Here is a 17,335-nt window from a genome sequence, read left to right on the forward strand (position 1 = left end):
CTCTGCACTGTCAGCACAGAGCCCTATGCAGGCTTGATCTCAAGGACTGTGAGATCATGACCTAAGCCAAAATCAAGAATTGGACACTTAACTGACTGAGCTACCCAGGTGCCCCTCAATGGCCTCCAGTTTTAAATATATACTTCCCACCTGAAAACATCTCTGTAAAATGCTGCTAGAAAGCCAGGTAGCACCTGAGCAAAGATGACTGCTCTTAGTGGTTATTGTTCATAGTAGGATAGTGTACCAAGTATATAGGGCATGGTTCTGCCCTTTGACTTACAAAGCCAAGAAAATTCCCTGGAAAGGCAACACAGGCAGTTAACAATATCAGTGGCTGCTGCAACTCAAAGTCACCTACAACAGTGAAAAATGAAGAAGGCGACCCTGACTTGGATATGGAGCCTGCCTTGCCTGGTTCCCGGCTTTGATAATAGACCGTTTCATTCTATAGGCAAAATGAAAGCCCCTCAGTCTTCCGGGTATAGTCTCACTCACAAAGTTACTGATGACCATACACACAAGAAGTCAATAAGACCTTCTGTGTCCAGAATGCTTGGACACAGAGCTTTAAGTTACAGCAAGAGGGTGAACTCAACAATGACACATAGGTGGCTGTCTACAGTAGCATTCAATCATCTCGTGGTTGAAGCATAAAAAACAAAACAAAAAGAACCCTTTTATAACTGCTAATGGTCTCTACTAAAAGAGCAGGAACCTTTTGTTTTACTTGTCCGAAGACTCAAAACTTATCAAAGACTGGCTCTTACTCAGAACTCAAGAGGATGGGACTTGGGGTGCCTGGGTGGCTCAGTAAGTTAAGCAATCGACTGTTGATTTTGGCTCAGGTCGTGATCTTACAGTCCACACTGGGCATGGAGTGTGGTTAAGATTCTCTCTCTTCCTCTACCTCTGCCTCTACCCCCTCAAGTGAGTGATTGCTCTAACAAATAAACAGACAAACAGGATGGGACTGGCTTTGCTGCTTAGAAACACAGTGCTGGGAATGAATGGCAAGATGACACCTTTGTGGAAACCACCATCTTCCTTCCGCAAGAGGAAACGGGCTGTTGGGACATAAACTTTCTCCCCTGAACAGCAGTGAGGACAGAAGGTAAGAATGTTTTTTTTGTGTGTGTGATGTGCAAATCCTGGCCAACATGGTCATAAGTACTTGGAGCAATGCTCCTTTTCAGGGTGACTCCTCGGCTGGGACTGCTAATGAAGCACTTTCCAAAGCATATACCTCACTGGCCCTATCAGAGGCCCGGGATTTTGGAGGACAACCACAAGATAAACTTCACTGCCATATCTCATAGTGCTAATCGCATGCTGGTTGTGGCTCTCAACTACATTTCTGCCTATTACCTAACATACAACTTCAAAAAAAGACCAAAACACTATACTAACCATTCTTCTGGACTTCTTTTTAATAATACAAATGGTGTCAGAAGTTTCAAAATCTGCTATACTGCAACAAATCCTAACAAACTGTGTGGATCTTCATGAGTGATCATGATACCTTACACTGGTATATCACAATGCCCTTCTCATACATTTGGCAGGAACTTATTTGATCCTGAACTTCCAAAGGCAGATATAATTGTCATTCATTCCCATTTTATCAATGGGGAAAGAAGCTTAAGAGTTATTTGAATTTACTGAATGTAAGGCCAGTATGTTATTAAGACACATTAATTTTCAAACTGAAAAACCATTCTGGCCTAAGATCTAGAGTTCCCCATGTACTTTTAGAGAGGCTGCTGAAATGTAATCTGTGCAACAGGGACAGACAACAAAGGATTTACTCCTTGCCAAAGAGGCCTACAAGTCAATCATACTCAAACTCTATTAGCCTATATTTCTGCCAGCAAACAGATAAACTAGGACATGTCTACAAACGTAAGCAAACGTGTAGTGGAAGGACACCTAACTGGTTACACGGTGGAGGGTGTGGGGGGTGGATGGGAATAGACACATGTGAAAAGAAGCTATTCTATTAAAGTGTGTGTATACACACACACAAAATCTTTCTTAAAAATAGCTTTACTGAAATATAATTAATATACCATACAATTTACACATTTAAAGTATACAATTCTGGGGATCAAATGTACAGCATAGTGATTATAGTTAATACTGTATTACACACTTGAAAGTTGCTAAGGAGTAAATCTTAAATGATCTCACCACAAAAAATTACGGTGATTATATGACATGATGCAAGTGTCAGCTAATGAATAAAAAAAAAAAAAAACCACTTTGTACACCTTCAATGTACACAATGTTTTATGTCAATTATACCTTAATAAAGCTGGAGAAAACTATACAATTCAATGGGTTTTGGTATGTTACATTACTAATGTTTAGAAGTTGTGATAATATATAACAAAATTTGCCATTTTAACTATTTTTTTCATGTTTTACTTATTCATTTTTGACACAGAGAGTGAGTCAGAGAGAGAAAAAGAGAAAGAGAGAGAGAGACAGAAAGGAAGAATCCCAAGCATGCTCTGTGCTGTCAGTGCAAAGCCCAACATGGGGCTAGGTCTCACAAACGCGATCACGACCTCAGCCAAATGAGTGAGATGCTTAACCGATTGAGCCACCCAAGGACATTGTAACTAATTTTTTTTACCTTTTTTTTTTTTTTGGAGACATGGGGGGGGAGGGAGAGGGAGAGAGGGAGAGAGGGAGGGAGGGAGGGGGAGAGAGAGAGAGAGAGAGAGAGAGAGAGAGAGAGAGAGAGAGAATCTGAAACAGGCTCCAGGCTCTGAGCTGTCAGCACAAAGCCCGACACGGGGCTCGAACCCACGAACCATGGGATGATGACCTGAGCTGAAGTCAGAAGCTTAACTGACTGAGCCACCCAGGCACCCCCCATTTTAACTATTTTTAAGTATACAACTGTAATACTGTGATTTATATATATTTGGTCTTAGTCTCTGTTCCTGGCATATGGCTCCTGAAACTCTTGTAATTTCCTAAATTACATGAACAATGGGAGGATTTTTTGTTATATTTGGTCTTTTGTCTTCAAATAGCTCCAGTTCCTGAAACAGCTCTGGGATGATCGATCAAAGTGAAAGGAGTGTCTCACGATTCATAACAAACTCTATTCAACCACACCTGATCTTATGTCAGTGAAGTGACTTTGGAAAATCCCTAAAGATGGGGGCTGGTTGCCAGGAAAACCAACCTTGTGATTAGGGAGTTGCAACTTTGAGTGCCTGCCCCCCAACCTAGGGTAGAGAAGAGGGGCTGGATGTTGAAGCAATCACCAAAAGCCAATGATTTAATCAATTGTGCCTACTTAAAGCCTCCAAAAAACCAAAGGGCAGGATTCAGAGAGCTTCCAGGTTGGTGGAGATGTGCAGGGATTGAGAGAGTGGCACATCTTGGGTGGGCAGGCAAGCAAGCCCCACGCACCCCTTTCCACATATCTTGCCCTATGCATCTGGCTGTTCTTGGGTTGTATCCTTTTACAATAAACTGGTAATCTAACAAGTAAAATATTTTCCTGAGTTCTGTGAGCTGTTCTGGAAAATTGGCTTCCAGGAAGAGATCACGGTAACATGGAATTTATATTCAGTCAGTGAGAAATACAGGTAACAACCTGGACTTGCTACTGAGGTCTGAAGTGGGGAGCTGTGGGGCAGTCTTGTGGGACTGAATGTTTAACCTGTGGGATCTGATGCTAACTCCAGGTAGATAGTGTCAGAACTGAACTGAACTGTAAGACATCAGTCAGTGTTGCAGAAATGTTTGGTGGGGGACCCTCCTCCATATTTGGTGACCAGAAGTATGAGAAATGGAAGATGTTATAGTGGTGTACTGAGAGTAAAGATACAAACAGGAGATGTTTTTTCCTTTACAACAATTCACTTGCAATAATTACATTTACAATGTTGTGCAATCATTGCCACTATCTATTTTCAAAGCTTTTTCATCACTTCAAAGAGAAACATCACCATTAAGCAATAACTCCCCATTCTTCTCTCCCCTTAGCCCTTGATAAACTACTCTAATCTACTCTATAAATTTGCCTGTTCTACATATCTCATATAAATGAAATTACACAATATTTGTCATTTGTTCTTACTTCACACAGCATAATGTTTAATGTTCATCGATGTTGTAGCATGTATCAAATTTCATTCCTTTTTATGGCTGCACTAATTTTCCATTGTGTGGATATATCACATTTTATTTGTCCAGTCACCTGCTGATGGATACTTGACATTACTTTCACCTTTTAGCTACTGTAATAATGCTGCAATGAACACTGGTATACAAGTAAGTATCTGCTCAAGTCTCTGCTTTCAACTCCTTCGAACAAATATACACCTAGGAGTGGAACTGTTAGGCATTCTATGTTTAGCTTTTTTAAGAACTGCCAAAATGTTTCCTACAATAGCTGTACCATTTTACATTCCCATTGGCAATGTACAAAGATTCCAATTACTCCACATCCTTGTCAACACTTGTTATTTTCTTTTTTGTTTTTTTAATTATTGCCATTTAAGTGGGTGTGAAGTGGTATCTCATATGGGTTTTTTTTTTTTTTTAATGTTTTATTTGGTTTTTGAGAGAGAGCGAGAGAGTGAGAGCGAGAGAGAGCGAGAGAGAGAACAAGCAGAGGAGGGGCAGAGAGAGAGAGAGAGAGATACACACAGAATCCGAAGCAGCCTCCAGGCTCTGAGAGGTCAGCACAGAGCCCAACGTGGGGCATGAACTCACGAATGGCTGAGAGATCGTGACCTGAGCTGAAGTCGGATGCTTAACTGACTGAGCCACCTAGGCGCCCCTTGTATTTCATATGGTTTTGATCTGCATTTCCCTAATGACTAATAATGTTGAGCATCTTTTCATATGCTTATTGGCCATCTGTAAATCTTCTTTGGGAAAACATCTATTCAAATCCATTGCCCATTTTTGAACTGGATTGTTTCCACTATTTTGTTTGTTTCCACTTTCTTGACGGTGTCCTTTGAGACACATAAGTTTTTAATTTTGATACAGTCCAATATCTAATTTTTTCCTTGACTGCTGATACTACAACCTTGGATTGCGAATAACTTGTTCTGCGAGTGTTCCACAAGATAAGCAAACATTTCTAATAAATTTTAACTTGATAAGTGAGTGGTGTCTTGCAATATGGGTGGTTTGTGATGCCAAATGTCACGTGATCACAACTGAGCCAATGGTTCTTGAAATTCGCTTAAAAAAAATTTTTTTTTTTTTAATGTTTATTTATTTTTGAGAGAGACAGAGACAGAATGCGAGTGGGTTAGGGGCAGAGAGAGAGGGAGACACAGAAGCAGAAGCAGGCTTCAGGCTCTGAGCTGTCAGCACAGAGCCCGATGCGGGGCTCGAACTCACAAACCGTGAGATCATGACCTGAGCTGAAGTCGGACGCTCAACCGACTGAGCCACCCAGGCGCCCCTTGAAATTCGCTTTGATATACGAGTGCTTTGGATTACAAAGCATGTTTCCGGAATGTATTATGCTCACAAACCAAAGTTTTACTGTAATTTGTGTCATATCTAGGAAATCACTGCCAAATCCAAGGTCATGAAAAACCTAATGCTTTTTTCTTTAAAAAAATTTTTTTTAATGTTTATTTTTGACAGAGACAGAGACACACAGAGAGAGAGAGAGAGACAGAGCATGAGTGGGGGAGGGGCAGAGAGAGAGGGAGACACAGAATCTGAAACAGGCTCCAGGGTCTGAGGGGTCAGCACAGAGCCCGACGCAGGGCTCGAACTCATGGACAGTGAGATCAGGACCTGAGCTGAAGTTGGACGCCCAACTGACTGAGCCACCCAGGCACCCCCCTAATGCTTTCTTCTAAGCGTTGTATAGTTTTAATTCTTATGTCTTGATTACTGTTGATTTGTAATAAGTTTTGAAACCAGAAGGTGTGAGTCCTCCAACTGTTCTGTTTTCTAGATTGTTTTGGCTATTCTGGGTCCCCTGGATTTCCAAATGAATTTTAGGAGCAGCTTATTGATTTTCGCAAAGAAGGCAGCTGAGGTTTTTAATAAGGACTGCACTGAATCTATAGATCAATTTGAGAATTATTACCACCTTTACAGTATTAAGTCTTCAAATCCACGAAGACAAGATGTCTTTCCATTTATTTAGGTCATCTTTTGTTTTTTGCAGTCCTCTCCTTCCCAGCTTCCTTCTTCTCCTTACATATGCCTAAACCCATATATATTTAAAGGTGGAGAAGCCTGGTCTCTCACCACTTTGTAGGAAATAATAGGGAAATGCCAGAAATAGTAAACACTTAAAAATGCTATTACAAACTTTTTTACTTTTTATTTACACATTTAATCATCGTAACTGCCCTATGAGATAGAGCCTAGTATTCTCATTTCATAGATAAGGAAACTGAAATACAGAAAGATTAACTTGCTCAACTTAACTGGACTACTAGCCAGTAAGGGGCAGAAATGGACACTGAACAAATAAGCAATCTGTTCCAGAGTCCCTATTTCTAAACACTCTACTCTCTTGCCCTCCCTCACCCTCAAATGTCAAGAAGCAATCCTATAGCTCGTAGTGTCCTTTTCTCCTTTGCCTACCCAAGTAAACGTTAGTGACATTGTTAAAAATTAAGTCAATATGTAACTTAGGGGTTGCCTGGGTGGCTCAGTTGGTTTAGCGTCTGACTTCGGCTCAGGTCAGGATCTCGTGGTTTGTGGGTTCGAGCCCCAGGTTGGGCTCTGTGCTGACAGCTCAGAGCCTGGAGCCTGCTTCAGATTCTGTGTCTCCCTCTCTCTGCCCCTCCCTGACTCATGTTCTCTCTCTCAAAAATAAACATTAAAAAATTTTTTTTTTAAAAATGTAACTTAGGAGGATTGATTACTCTTCAATTATTTCTCATTGAGTTTTTGATTTTTTGATCCAAAGTCCTATGGTTTTGGGGCACTTTGCTGGCTCACTAGACAGCATGCAAGTCTTGATACTGGGGTTATGAGTTCAAGTCTTATGTTGGGGGTAGAGATTACTTTTTTTTTTTTTTCTTTTTTTAAGTCTTGTGGTTCTAAACCTATGTTACATTTATTTCATGTTTCCTAGCCTTTTATGATTTTTTTTTGCACCCATTCTTTTTAGAATGTCATTTACATAAAAAAAGGAAGAAAAGAATTGCCAAACATCAAGTATGTTTGAATTGCTATGAAGTTAGCAACTCTTGGTTCTAGCAACGCTTGTGTCTTAAGTCTGCTTACTCTCACTGGGGGACAGATGGATGTCAAGCAAGGGTTGTGGCTTACGTAGCTACAGGAAACTCCGCTACAGTAAGACTGATAAGTGGTAGCCAGCCCTTTTCACACTTGTTTTTACAAGTCTGATGATTTCCTGTGGTAACTACAGCCTATTTGCACTCCTGCCCGCCTTGCTCATCTAGTTGCAGTGTGGAAGTGGTCTGTCCATCAGACATTTTTTAGCAGTTAAGAGTGGCTGCTTCCTGCACTTGGGGCAGGTAAACCACAATCACACATTAACATTCAATTGTCTCCATTTCACATAGCAGTCTGGTAATTTCTTCATGTTTCTGTGACCATGATGTAGATGCATATATGTCTAAATAGCTTCCTGAAGGCTTTCTGGAGTGCTCATTTAGCCTAGAATTTAGTATACAACATTCTAGCCTTCCTAGTTTAACTGAATTGGAAATTAGTAATAACTGCTCACTGGACAAAAAGTAAATACTGTAAGACACTAATGACTGACCTAATGCCCTATATTTTTAATCCTAAAATCATTATTTTTCAATTAACAAAATAACTTGTTAAGGCAAGTATCTAGCCATAACACTTCAACTAGCTGCTATTTCCTTAAGAATCCTGGGTTTCTAGTTAGTGGTTCTGAAAGTGGTCCTCAGACTAGTGCTATCAACCTCACCTGACAACCTGAAAGAAATGCAAATTCTCAGCTCTGACTACAAACCTACTGAATCAGAACTTCTAAGAGTGAGTCCATTAATCTGGGTTTAAACAAGCCCTCCAGGTAATTCTGACTCATGCTCAACTTTAAGAACCTCTGAGTTAGTGTATGTGTAGCTTTACTGTATGGGTAAAATGAAGTACCTACCCACCACGTACCCAGAGCTAAATTTTACTGAGTCTTATAATTTCTCTGAAATCTTTTTATCTGCTTCTTAGTGATTGTCTGAGCTACTCTTTTGGCTTCTATTATAAAATCTCAATCTACATTTTAGAATGTTTCATAGGAATCTTATTTCTCCAATCAGATTGAATTTCTTAGTCCAAAGTAATCCTTTTTCAAAAAAGCAGCTTTCTAAAATGGCCAATAAACACAGGAAAAGGTATTCAAAGGTGAATGAAAAGATATCCGATGTTCATGAATTTAAGGACTTGACTTTAAGAGAGAGTGAGCATGAGCAAGGGAGAGGGAAAGAGAGAGACACTGGGATCATGACCTGAGCCTAAACCAAGAGTTGGATGTTCATCTGACTGAGCCACCAGTCACCCCAAGGACTTGATACTTTTAATATAACAGTACTGTACAAAATGATCTACCGAAGGGTGCCTGGCTGGCTGGGTCAGTGGGGCATAAGACTCTTGATCTCAGGGTCATGAGTTTGAGCCCCACACTGGATGCAGAGATTACTTAAAAATTTTAAAAATACACAGGGATCCCTGGGTGGCTCAGTTAGGTGTCTGACTCTTGATTTCGGCTCAGGTCATGATCTCATGGTACAATGGGATTGAGCCGCGGTGCCGGGCTCTGCAAGGACAGCACAGAGCCTGCTTAGAAATCTCTCCCTGCCCCACCCCTGCTTGCAGGCAAGCTTGCATACCTCTCTCTCTCTCAAAATAAATATTTAAAATAAAAAAAATAATAATGGCACAAAAACAGACACTCAGACTAATTAAACAGAATAGAGAACCCAGAAATGGGCCCACAAATGTATGGGCAACGAATCTTTGACAAAGCAGGAAAGACTATCCAATGGAATAAAGACAGTCTCGTCAGCAAGCGGTGCTGGGAAAACTGGACGGAGACATGCAGAAAAATGAACCTGGAACACTTTCTTACACCACACACAAAAATAAACTCAAAATGGATGAAAGACCTAAATGTAAGACAGGAAGCCATCAAAATCCTCGAGGAGAAAGCAGGCAAAAACCTCTCTGACCCTGGCTGCAGCAACTTCTTACTCAACACGTCTCCAGAGGTAAGGGAAACAAAAGCAAAAATGCACTACTGGGACCAAAATAAAAAGCTTCTGCACAGCGAAGGAAACAATCAGCAAAACTAAAAGGCAACCGACAGAATGGGAGAAGATATTTGCAAATGACATACCAGATAAAGGGTTAGTATCCAAAATCTATAAAGAACTTATCAAACTCAACACCCAAAAAACAAATAATCCAGTGAAGAAATGGGCAAAAGACATGAATAGACACTTCTCCAAAGAAGACATCCAGATGGCCAACCGATACATGAAAAAATGCTCCACATCACTCATCATCAGGGAAATACAAATCAAAACCACAATGAGATACCACCTCACACCTGTCAGAATGGCTAACATTAACAACTCAGGCAACAACAGATGTTGGCAAGGATGCGGAAAGAGAGGATCTCTTTTGCATTGCTAGTGGGAATGCAAACTGGTGCAGCTACTCTGGAAAACAGTATGGAGGTTCCTCAAAAAATTAAAACTAGAACTACCCTACGACCCAGCAATTGCACTACTCAGTATTTATCCAAGGGGTACAAGTGTGCTGCTTCAAAAGGACACATGCACCCCCATGTTTATAGTAGCACTATCGACAATAGCCAAAGTATGGAAAAAGCCCAAATGTCCAGTGGATGAAGAATATGTGGTGTGTATGTATACATATACATACACATATATATACATACATACACAAAATGGAGTATTACTTGGCAATCAAAAAGAAATGAAATCTTGCCATGTGCAACTACATGGATGGAACTAGAGGGTATTCTGCTAAGTGAAATTAGAGAAAGACAAATATGACTTCACTCCTATGAGGACTTTAAGATACAAAATAGATGAACATAAGGGAAGCAAAAATAATATAAAAACAGGGAGGGGGACAAAACATAAGAGACTCTTAAATATGGAGAACAAACAGAGGGTTACTGGAGGGGTTGTGGGACGGGGGGACAGGCTAACGGGTAAGGAGCATTAAGGAATCTACTCCTTGGGGCGCCCGGGTGGCTCAGTCGGTTGAGCGTCCGACTTGGGCTCAGGTCATGATCTCGCAGTCTGTGAGTTCGAGCCCCGCATCGGGCTCTGTGCTGATGGCTCAGAGCCTGGAGCCTGCTTCGGATTCTGTATCTCCCTCTCTCTCTGACCCTCCCCCGCTCATGCTCTGTCTCTGTCAAAAATAAATAAAACATTAAAAAAAAAAATTTAAAGGAATCTACTCCTGAAATCACTGTTGTACTATATACTAACTTGGATGTAAATTAAAAAAATAAATTAAATTTTAAAAAGAAAATAATAATAAACAAATGGGATAAGATAAAGACACCAGAAATAAACCTTCACAAATATGGCCAATTGATTTTTGACATGGTACCAAAATATTCTATGAAAAAGGACAGTCTTTTCACTAAACAGTGCTGGGGGAAACCATATATTCACATGTAGAAGAATTTAGACTCAGGACACCTAGGTAGCTCAGTTGGTTAAGCATCCAACTCTTGGCTTCGGCTCAGGTCATGATCTCATAGTTCATGGTTTTGAGCATCTTGTTGAGATCTGTGCTGACAGATCCAAGCAGAGCCTGCTTGGGATTCTGTCTCCACCTCAAAATAAAATAAACTTTAGACAGGCCCATGTGAGCAGATTCCAACACATGCAACTGCCTGGAGAGAGGGAGCCAGTGTCCTATGTCAGAGCTGCTGGTGGGGAGGAGCAGCTGCTGCCACCCAGGACTGGGCTGTTAGGGAGTAGGAGACAAGAAAATGGCAGACGACCCCAGTGTGCTGACAGGAATGTGGAGATCTGGAAGATCAAGAAGCTCACCAAGAGCTTCGAGGCAGCCCGCGGCAATGACACAAGCATGGTATCGTTGATCATTTCTCCCAAAGATCAGATTTCTCAAGTGGCAAAAGTGTTAGCAGATGAGTTTGGAACTGCATCTAACATTAAGTCATGAGTAAACCGCCTTTCAGTCCTGGGAGCCATTAATTACATCCATACAACAAAAACTCAAACTTTATAACAAAGTACCTCCAAATGGCCTCGTTGTTTACTGTGGTACCATTGTAACACAAGAAGGAAAGGAAAAGAAAGTCAACATTGACTTTGAACTTTTCAAACCAATTAATACATTGTTGTACTTGTGTGACAACAAATTCCATACAGAGGCTCTTACAGCACTACCTTCGGATGACAGCAAGTTTGGCTTCATTGTAATAGATGGTAGTGGTACACTTTTTGGCACACTCCAAGGAAACACAAGAGAAGTCCTACACAAATTCACTGTGGATCTCCCAAAGAAACATGATAGAGGAGATCAGTCAGCCTTGCGTTTTGTTCATTTAAGAATGGAAAAGTGACATAACTATGTTCGGAAAGTAGCTAAGACTGCTGTACAGCTGTTTATTTCTCCAGACAAAGTGAATGTGGCTGGTCTTCTTTTAGCCGGATCAGCTGACTTTAAAAGTGAACTAAGTCAATCTGATAGGTTTGATCAGAGGTTGCAATCAAGTTTTAAAATTAGTTGATATATCCTATGGTGGTGAAAATGGATTCAACCAAGCTACTGAGTTATCTACTGAAGTCCTCTCCAACGTGTGATTCATTCTTCAAGAGAAGAAAATAGGATGATACTTCGATGAATCAGTCAGGACACAGGGAAGCACTGTTTTGGAATTGAAGATACACTAAAGGCTTTAGAAATGGGAGCTGTAGAGATTCTAATAGCCTATGAAAATCTGGATATAATGAGACATGTTCTTTATTGCCAAGCCACAGAAGAGGAGAAAATTCTCTATCTAACTCCAGAACAAGAGAAGGATAAATCTCATTTCACAAAGAGACAGGACAAGAACACAAGCTGACTGAAAGCATGCCCCTGCTGGAATGGTTTGCTAACAACTATAAAAAATTTGGAGCTATGTTGGAAACTGTCACACATAAGTCACAAGAAGGATCCCACTTTGTGAAAGGATTTGGTGGAACTGGAGGTATTCTGTGGTACCGAGTAGATTTCCAAGGAATGGAATACCAAGGAAGAGATGATGAATTTTTTGACCTTGATGACTACTAGCTAGTCGACATGGGTCTGGCAAAACATGCCTCACCCTCTAGCATCCAACCCAAGAAGCATACCCGTGGTGGAATCCAAACAGATCCCTGCCTTACAATTGGAACACTTCCAGAACTTAATCCACGGGCACTGGATACTGAAAAGAAAACCGAAACAAAACCAGACCCAACCCTACACTTTGGTTTGTCATGGTGTCAGCGCAGCAGCCTACAACTAAGTTCCTAAAATGCCACTTTGGACTAATTTAAGAAAGTATCCCAGTTTTTACTTTTACTCAATAGTGACACTGGTTGCTCTTGTACTTTATGGAAACAAAAATGGTTTTTTTAACCTTCATACATAGTATTAAAAATACTTAACGGCTGTATATCTTCAAAATTTAATAGAAATGAGATCATACTGGTTTGTTTCTTATCTTGATTGCAGAAAAACTGCTGCATTTTGCAGTGACCCATTTACATGGCATTCTCAGCTTAGACTGCATGAGAAGAAATACATGCGGTGAAATGTTGGAACCAAAAAAAATAAAATAAAATAAAAACTTTAAAAAAATCTTAAAAAAACCCGTAACTGTCTACAAAGCTGGCTTCATTAAGCAATTAAGCAATATAACAAATAAGAACTTCACTGAAAGGTAAGTAAGAAAGATGTTGGGATAGAGAAATCAGCTCAGGGATCAAAGATCAAAAACTTAAGTCAGGGGGACCTGAATGGTTCTGTAGGTTAAGTATCTGATTCTTGATTTCGGATCAGGTCATGATCTTAGGTTCATGGGTTCAAACCCTGTGCTGACAGTGTGGAGCCGGCTTGGGAGTCTGTGTCCCCCTCCCCCGCTTGCATGCCTGTGTGCTCACTTGCGTGCTCTTTCTCTCTCAAAGTAAATAAAATAAATAAATAAACTTAAAAAAAAAAAAAAGGAAATTTAAGCCTGGATCACAAAGCCATCCTGGATCACAAAGATACCTCCTGGCTATTAAGGACTGCACTGCATTAGCAATGTTTTCCAACAAAGTTCTCTGAAACTGAAAGTCACCTCCAAGTCTCCAGGTAAAGGGTCCAATTCACTGTATTCCATTATCATCTGCATCACAATATAATTTTATACAAAGTAAAGGCATATTTGGTCCTAGACACATCTTCTTTCTGCCTAGGAATCCTCCCCACCTCTTGTCTATCTAGTAAATATTCACCTTCCAAAATAACAAAAATCATATTTTTTAAGTTTTTTTTAAGTAATCTCTACACCCAATGGGGGCTCAAACTCATGACCCTAAGATCAAGAGTGGCACGATCTTCCAATTGAGCCAGCCAGGCACCCCAAAAGTCACTTCTTTCCTGATCTCTGCCATTTCCTTTTCCCTCCCTACACAACCTCCTTCATAAATATCTTCACATTTATTTACCACTCTTATTCAACGGAGATTCTCTTTACTAAATTGAAAGCTCATTTAGGGCATGGGTAGTATTATTCATCTTTATACCACCAATGCCAGGGGCACATGGATGGATCAGTCTGTTGAGTGTCCAACTTTGGGTCAGGTCATGATCTCATGGTTTGCGGGTTTGAGCCCCGAGTTGGGCTTGGCGCTGACAGCACCTGCTTCAGATTCTCTGTCTCCCTCTCTCTATCCCTCCCTCCCTTCCCTGCTCATATGCTGGCTCTCTCTCAAAAATAAATAAACATTAAAAAAAAGAAAAGTGTACCACCAATGATGGACATCATTAGGCTACCTATGTGTGTTTCCTGAATGGGAAGAAAAAAAAAAAAAAAACAACGCACAAAAAACACTATGTAATCTACCAGTGGCTGCTATATACAGAAAAAAATTTTCAATTTCAATCCACCTTTCAAAGGAAGCACGTGTGAAGCTCTACTCAATACCATGAAGAAAGACTTCCCTCATATCTGAATCATACATAAGCAGGGAGGAAGCCAAAAACTTCTACAAGTTATAAACTGGAATATAAAAATAGTGGGAAAAGTATATAGGGGGAGAAGAATTATTGTTTGAAGCACTATGAACAGAAGAGAGAGAATGTTAAGTCTGCATTCTCGGGCACCTGGGTGGCTCAGTCAGTTAAGCGTCCAACTTCAGCTCAGGTCATGATCTCACAGTCTGTGAGTTCAAGCCCCACGTCGGGCTCTGTGCTGACAGCTCAGAGCCTGGAGCCTGCTTCGGATTCTGTGTCTCCCTCTCTCTCTCTGCCCCTCCCCTGCTCATGCTCTGTCTCTGTCTCAAAAATAAATAAAAACATTAAAAAAAAAAAAAAAAAAGTCTGCACTCTCTTCCAAAGACGGTACTATCATAGTTTTACTGCCCAACACAGTAGCCACTAGTCACGTGTCTATTTCTTAATTAATATTTTAATTAATTGAAATTTTTTTTTTCAACGTTTATTTATTTTTGGGACAGAGAGAGACAGAGCATGAACGGGGGAGGGGCAGAGAGAGAGGGAGACACAGAATCGGAAACAGGCTCCAGGCTCTGAGCCATCAGCCCAGAGCCTGACGCGGGGCTCGAACTCACGGACCGTGAGATCGTGACCTGGCTGAAGTCGGACGCTTAACCGACTGCGCCACCCAGGCGCCCCAATTAATTGAAATTTTAAAATTCACTTCCTTCGTCCCAATGACACATTTCAAATGCTCAACAGCCACACAGGACTACTGTATGGACAAGACAGACACAGAACATATCCATTATCACAAAAGATGTAATTCTAAACAATTTTGCCATGGCTATTTGGCAGACGCAGGATTCTTATTCAATGTTCTCATTTTCTTGCATGCTACAAAGATCTTCCAAAGAAAATATACCCATAATTTCATGCTATAGGTTTCCTAGAAAACACTTACAGCAAACATCAGGTCATTTAAAGATAAATTCTGGCAGGCACTCCCACTCATCCCTCATGCCTCCTCCAAGTCAGTCCACTCTTCCACCCACTACTTCAGTAGGATGACAATCACCTCCTTCCTTGACAGGTCCAGCCTTGTCTAAATTCTTATCTCCTTACATCTGATCAGCCTAACACAAACCTAGAGTTTTTAATGGGCCATTCCCTGTTGCTAGAGAGCAGCCTTATCTGAAAGAAAGTCTTAGAGAAAATACAATGTAATTAAGTGCTGTAACACAAGTTCTTCCTCTCCTGTACTAACAAAGAGAAAGTAAGCAATTCTGCTACAGGCTTCAGAGAAGGTAACATCTGACCTAGACCTTGAAGAATGAGGACAAGTAACCTGAGAGGAGTTGAGAGTGGTAATGGCTTAGGAATACTTCCTAATGTGAGGAACAGCCTGAGCAAATGACCTCAATGACCCTAAATATAAAAATTCAGAGGGGTGTCTGGGTGGCTCAGTTGATTAAGTGTCCAACTCTTGATTTTAGTTCAGGTCATGATCTTATGGTTTGTGGGTGCAAGTTCCACACAGGGCTCCATCGGGCTCTGCACTGTCAGCAAGGGATTTTCCCTCTCCCTCTCTGCTCCTCCCCTGCTTGCGCACTCTCTCTCAAAATAAATACACAAATGTTAAAAAAAAAAAAAAATTCAGAGAGGAGGGACACCTGCCTGGCTGGCTCAATCTGTAGAGTGTGCACCCATGTTGGGTGTAGAGATTACTTAAAATAAATAAATAAAATCTTAAAGAAAAAAAAAGGAATTCAGAGAGGAGACTGTTGGAAAATGAAGCTAGAAAGATGAATGGTTACACTGGAGGATCTGGAATGTCAATACACACACAACAACCTGTATTCTATTCTGTAAGCAAGGGAAAGCCACTGGAAAACACAATCAGATCTGTGATTTACAAAGACAGCTTTGGCAGCAGCATTTGAAATAGCTAGAAGGTGGACTGGGCAGGGATGAGAAGACCATGATGAGAGTATGAGAGTGCCCTGGAGGAAAGAGAAGCCTAATGAAAAGGTGAGGTGGAAGGAGCACAATCTAATAGGCTTTTCCTAACACTACACACATTTCTGTCCTACCCCCACCCCCCTGAACCAGTTGAAAAAGATTAGTGCCCAGGTAAATTGTTACTGCAGGTAAAAACAGCATAGCCCTCAAGTGTATAGAATGGGGAGAGGCAGTGATCAATCCACAGAGACTGCCAGTAACATGGAAAAGGTAGGCACAAAAAACCCAGAGATATTTATATTTGAAGAGAGAAGTCAGAAAGCTATGACAACCAGCACCAAGAGAAAGGAAGAGGGTACTTCAAGGAATGGCTTCATATTATATGGCTAGCAAAAAGGGCATGGGCACAGCAATCAAAACCCTTTCAGTTGGCCACAGGGGAAGAGTAGTAGACTGTGGTAGACTGAGAAGATGAGGGCATGGAGGTCAGTGATATAAAATGTTCTTTCAAAAAGTTAGGAAATCCATGTTACAACATGGATGAACCTTGAAAACTTTATGTTCAGTAAAAGCAGCCAGTCACAAAAGACCAAATATATGGTTCCAGTTATATGAAATGTCCAGAACAGACAAATCTACAGAGACAGATTAATGGTTGCCTAAGGCTGGGGGTTGTGATGGGAGACTGGGGAATGACAGTTGAAGAGTATAGGAGTTTCTTTTTGAGGTGATGAAAATACTCTAAAATTGATTATACAACTCTGTAAATATACTAAAACCCACTATTTGTACACTTTAAATGGGCGAATTGTATGGTATATAAATTGTACCTTATAAAACTGTTACCAGGAAAAGTCCCCCCTCCCCCCCCCCAATTAAGAGAAAAAAAGGTCTGGAATGTGTGGTATACTACCCATTGTCTGTCTGCCTCATTATCGTTCCCTTTCCTGGTCATACAGCTGCCAATAATAAAGACTACATTTCCTGGACTCTGTTGCACCTAGGTGAAGTCATTAAGGTCTGGCCAGTGGACTATATGCAGAATTGATGCAGAATAGAGGAGACTTGCTAGAGCAATGTTTTGAGATTAAGGGGAGTATATCTAGTACAGAAGTGGAAGGCGTGACCCTGGATATGAAATATTGACTCCTACAGGACTGCTCCACTGTTAACAGAGGAGGAAGCA

At 40.8% G+C, this 17,335-nt stretch overlaps 1 protein-coding gene and 1 pseudogene across 3 annotated transcripts in view; one reads left to right on the forward strand and one right to left on the reverse strand.

Annotated features, from left to right (window-relative positions):
- RHOA (ras homolog family member A) overlaps positions 1-17,335 on the reverse strand; it is a 64,742-nt gene that overhangs the window by 22,390 nt on the left and 25,017 nt on the right. The window lies entirely within an intron of this gene.
- Positions 10,985-12,320, forward strand: LOC123607481 (annotated as a pseudogene).

The sequence above is a fragment of the Leopardus geoffroyi genome, chromosome A2 (assembly GCF_018350155.1).
Source record: "Leopardus geoffroyi isolate Oge1 chromosome A2, O.geoffroyi_Oge1_pat1.0, whole genome shotgun sequence".
Lineage (NCBI taxonomy): Eukaryota > Metazoa > Chordata > Mammalia > Carnivora > Felidae > Leopardus > Leopardus geoffroyi.